General features: G+C 41.6%; 1 pseudogene; it reads right to left on the reverse strand.

The window, feature by feature from the left end:
* Positions 1–1,892: 1,892 nt before the first annotated feature.
* Positions 1,893–2,331, reverse strand: LOC129006138 (large ribosomal subunit protein uL24-like; annotated as a pseudogene).
* Between the last annotated feature and the right edge of the window lie 3,322 nt (positions 2,332–5,653).

Consider the following 5,653-nt stretch of genomic DNA (forward strand, 5'->3'; position numbering starts at 1 on the left):
TCTGGAAATGTCTGCTGTCCCTTCAGAGACAAAGCAATATTGTCTGTGAGTTTAAAAGCCAAACTGTCTCTGTAATAAATATGTCACATATTAATCAAGGAGCTTCTCAGTTTTTACTTTTTTATTTATTTTTTAGGGATGAGGTCTCACTGTGTTACCCAGGCTAGACTCAAACTCTTGGGCTTAAGTCATCCTTCCACCTCAGCCTCCCATATGGCTGGGACTATACAGGTATACCACCATGCCTAGCTGCCCTATTTTTTTTTTTTTCAAGATGGAGTCTCACACTGTTACCTAGGCTGGAATGCAGTGGTGCAATCTCGGCTCACTGAAACCTCTGCCTCCCGGGTTCAAGCAATTCTCCTGCCTCAGACTTCTGAGTAGCTGGGAGCCCTGAGCCTTTGAGGTCGAGACTGCAGTGAGCTGAGATTGTGCTACTGCACTCTAGCCTGGGAAACAGAGCAAGACCCTGTCACACACACACACACACACACACATACACACACAAATTAAAAGTATTGTCCAATGTTGATGTTAATTTTCTAGAATTGTAGTGTGCAGAATTCACTTTATTAAATTGATATTACAACAAACAAAGAGTGTACATTTGTCCACCAGTCTTATTCTATTCATGATTCTTTAAGGATCACTGACCGTGGTTCAGCAACTTCTCCCCAGCTTAGGACCTGGAACAACTTCTATTCATTTCACTCAACATTGACTGGATTTCTAACATGAACCAAAGGATAAGTACATTTTTTGAACTCGAAGTCTGCTTTGAAATCATGTCATCTAGTTTATCTTCCAATTTCCTTTCCCCCGCCCTTTTTAAAACCAAAGTATTGTCTTTGATGGAGAAGATGAAAGGAAAACAGATGGGAGATTCGACTTTTATTTATCACCATTTACTTTACATGAAATTTTAAATCTCCATTTTCTTTCAACGGTGCTGGTTTTTATAAAATATGTTAAAGCCATTTTTGGCTTCAAGTATGAAAGCATGAGCTCGTTTAGCTTCCCTAGCAATGTGCATTTGGCCATTGCTATGTTTCGAATGTTTGTGTCCCTCCAAAATTCATATGTTGAATCCTACCCCCAAGGTAACGGTATTAAGAAGTGGGGCTTTGGAGTTGATGAGGTCATGAGGATGGGGCCCTCATGAATGGGATTAGTGCCCTTAGAAAAGAGGCCCAAGGGAGCTTGTTTGCCCCTTCTGCCATGTGAGGACACAGCGAGAACCAGGAAACAGACCCTCACCTGACACCAAACCTGCCTGAGCCTTGATCTTGGACTTCCCAGCCTCCAGAATGTTGAGAAATAAATTTCTGCTGTTTATAAGTCACCCTGTGCATGGCATTTTTGTTACAGAAGCCTAAACAGACTAAGACAGCCATGATCACTCTGATTTTTTTTTTAATATTTTCCTTCACATTTGCACAATTCAAGAGCAGGTGCTGACTGGGAGACCCTTCCCTTCCTTAGAGAACAGTGAGCTGCTTTTTCTGATTATGGAAGGGCTTATTTACCTGCCATAGGATGTGCAATCGAGAACATTACCTTCCCCAGGGGCAATTCTAACCCCCCCACCACACTACTTTTAGATCAAAATAGACCCTCTTTCTTTTCACCTATTGTTCACTTTCCTCTGATTAAAACAAAAAAGTAAAGGTGAACCAGTACAAGCCCACATACATGCACACACAGGCAAGCACACATACCACAAGAACACACTCATGCACCCATGCATACACACATGAACACATACAAGCACACATGCACACACACGTATGCATACAGACACTTTTAACCTCTCCCTGTACTACATCTGTGTTACATTATCCCTACCAGTTTTTTTTGTCAAGTCTTAATGAAAGCTTGTATACAAGATTACTTTATTCCTGCATGTTCTCAGTTGTTCCCTCCTTGTATTTGCCCTTTTCCTTTCCTACTTGGTGAGATTTGGCTTTCCGTGCAAGGATCTTTTTGTGGTCTTTGTCCAGTTTTAGTCTACTGATAACCCCCTTGCTGGGGCGAAAGTCTACACCAACAGTTGTGTCATTAGCCTTTTCCCGCTGCACCCATTCAATGTAGATGACATATTTCTCTCTGTAAATCTGGACTACTTTGCCAATTTGCTGACTTTTATGGTGCCCTCACACAACCTGAACATCATCATCCTTTCAGATGGGCATGGATCAAACGTTGTACTTCTGTTTCAGCTCTTTGGAAAGAGGGGAAGACATTAACTGTCCTGTGAATGTGGGAAGGCACATTGAAATGCCTTTTGCAGTTACTGCTTCGGTCAGAAGTCACAAAGGGATTGAACTTCATTTTGTCCACTCCCACTTCAGTGATAGCCACAAAGGGCCTCACTGGTTATTAATGTCTTTTTTCAACTCAAACATTTAAACTATATAACCTGGCATATTGTAGAAGAGAACTGTGCAGCATTAAATATTAGCATCTCACACTCACATGAACAGAAATATTCAGATTGCAAAAATATACCAATTTATGAAGATTAATATTAACTCACTAATTTTTCAAAGACTTGCAATTATTTGATCAATTTCAGGAGAAACTATTCTATTTTTGCACTATATTCATGCAAATTGCCTAAGACTCATCAGTTTCTGTTATTTTCAAATACAGAGTCACTGACTGATTCTATGAATATTCTGCCTCAGTATTTAAAAAAAAAATTCTCCTATAATAATTGGAAAAGTTAACAGAAGTGATTAGATTTGTCTTAGAGTGTCTCTTATTTTGTGAATCTTCATGTGAATCTTCAGTATCTCTTATTTTGTGAATCTTCATCATAATCTGAAGTATTCCCATTACTTTTAGGAAAAGAACCAAATGCTTAACATGATCCTCATCAGATCGCATAATGTATATATCTCCGTATGCTCACTTTGTATTTTATCATCAATATTTGCTGCAACAAAGCAAAACCAACTTCCAAGATAAGGTCCAGCATATGTAGACTTCCCAGCAAATTTTAGTTAATGCTGCCCTCTAATGCCTGGCTCTGATATTACATCAGCTCAGGGTTTTAACCAAAAACGGACACAAATGAGGTCACCTAAGGAGATTTTAGTAACCATTTCCAAGTTCCCTTTGACTAGCTCATTCCACAGACGAGCAAACTGAAGCCCAAAAACTCAGGTCTTTCTCCCAAGATCACACAGCGAATGACCGTCAGAGAGAGTTAGAACACAGAATTGCTGTCTTCCCCCAGACAGGGCATGTGAGGTGTGACCACAGGGCTCTAGGGGTGGTGCCTCACCTGTTAGGCTTTCTGAAATTCACAAACTGCAAAGCATGGTACTGCCTCTAGGAATCTGTTACAGAAAACAAGAAAGGATTCTGACATAGCTCAATTAAGAAGCAACTGGAATTCATACAGCCGGGGTCCTTGTGAGAGACAATTCGCATATCATACCAGAAAATCTGGAGAGGTAGCAGAGACCAGGTGCTGCTCGCTTTTCTGTACTGAACTCAGGATTTCTAACTTAATCCTGACGATGACCAGCTACAGAAGGCTTCTAGGCAAATTGAAGAAGGTCACTCCGGCTCAAGGGTATAGGGCGGGTCTGGAGACAGGAAGACCAGAAAAGCTTTATTTTTGTAGTCCAGGGTACTGACGATGAGGACTGCAGGACCCCTACTTTTCTAGTTCACAGAGTGTATTAGTCCATTTTCACGCTGCTGATAAAACAAACATACCGGAGACTGGGCAATTTACAAAAGAAAGAGTTTTAACTGGACTTACAGTTTCACCAGGCTGGGGAGGCCTCACAATCATGGCGGAAGGGAAGGAGGAGCAAGTCACATCTGTGGATGGCGGCAAAGACAAACAGCTTGTGCAGGGAAACTCCTGCTTATAATACCATCAGATCTCATGAGACTTATTCACTATCAGGAGAACAGCACAGGAAAGACCCACCCCCATGATTCAATTACCTCCCACCAGGTCCCTCCCACAAGACATGGGAATTCAAGATGAGATCTGGGTGGGGACACAGCCAAACCATATCACAGAGCTAATGGGAAGATGGTGTTATCAGGCTGTCTAGAGGACACAGGAGAAGGAGAAAGGGTTGTGAGGCCAGAGGAACAATCACTGTAACTGTGGACATGCTGAGCTCGAAGGTCGTATACACAAATATGAACCTGACATAGCCAATCCTGATGGATCCCAAGCAGCTAACCAGGAGCAAATTTTAAATACAGCCAAGTAGCCATTTGTTGACTGGAGGTCACACAAGCACCGCGAGCTCCCCAAAACCCACACCTCTATTTAACTTTGGAACTTTCAGAGCTATTTGAACAAACCAATCAGAGCTTACCTGAATCAATTAGAGCTCACCTAAACCAACAAAGGAGAGCTCATCTGAACCAATCAATCAGGGTTCAGCTGTATCAACCAATCAGGGCTCAGCTGTGTTGACCAATCAGTTTGAATTTTTTATTTGCATACTTGAACCTGATTGGGCAGAAACTTTTGCTATAAAACCTAGCCCCAGCTACTTGGGAAGCTGAGGCAGGAGAATCACTTGAACCCGGGAGGTAGAGGTTGCAGTGAGATGAGATCTCGCCACTGCACTCTAGCTTGGGTGACAGCAGGACTCCATCCCTCAAATAAAAAATAAAAATAAAATAAAATTTAAGAAAACACCAAACCCTCCTTTTGTTCTCTGGAACACATCTTTGTTTACACCAGAGGCTGCATCTCCCTCGTTTGTCAGCTTTTTGCTGGAATAAAGTCTCTTTCCTCCAATTTCCTTCCCAGAGACCTTTTCCTTACAACCTTAGAAGACAGCCGAATGGAAATACTTAGTAGGTGTTGGAATATTAGGCTGAAGCTCAAGAGCAGGGGGCAGATTTCAGTTACAGATTTTGCACCAAGATACATTTAATGTAATTTTGAAAATTGTCATGGTCATTATGTAATGAATTATGTAATAAAATTAAATAAGTTAAATAATTGAATAAATTAATTAAAAATATGTAATAAAAGTATGCAATATAATAATTATGTAATGTAATATAAAATATAATTGTAAAATCCTAGTTGTTACACCGAGATAAGTCTGCCTTGGAGGCAGGTGGAGTTGCCCAGGAAGGCTGTAGAATAAGAGGCCAGGGAGACAGCTGCAGAACCCACATGTTGGCGCAGGCAGAGTCCACACAGGAAACGAAGGAAAGGCAGATCCATTAGAACGATATTGATAGGATCTCACATCGCAGAAGGGGTGAGCAGTTATGAGAAAAATGTGCTCAACACTGACAAATGCTGGGGGAAAAAACTGTAACTCCACACTGCCAACTGAGGAAACAGCAAGAAGCTGTTGGTTAAAGCCACCAAAGCTCCTGGAACATTACAAGTTGCCCAAAGAAGAAGGGGCCAGTATGAAGAAAGGGAGAAGGAACACGGGGACCTCTGAGGCTGCATCCCAAAAGAAGAAGAGCATCCTAGAGGAGAAGGAGCTGTCAATCCTCATTGTCACCGCAGTTTACTTTGCAGAGGGCACGGTAATTTTTCAACACGTGAGGTGGGAGGTTCGAGAGCTCTAAGTGGGTACTCAAATCAATAGTACGATCTAAATTATAACCTGACTCTGATTTGGGAGTGTGGTGACTAATGTAT

The sequence above is a fragment of the Pongo pygmaeus genome, chromosome 8 (genome assembly GCF_028885625.2).
Source record: "Pongo pygmaeus isolate AG05252 chromosome 8, NHGRI_mPonPyg2-v2.0_pri, whole genome shotgun sequence".
In the NCBI taxonomy this organism is placed as follows: Eukaryota; Metazoa; Chordata; class Mammalia; order Primates; family Hominidae; genus Pongo; species Pongo pygmaeus.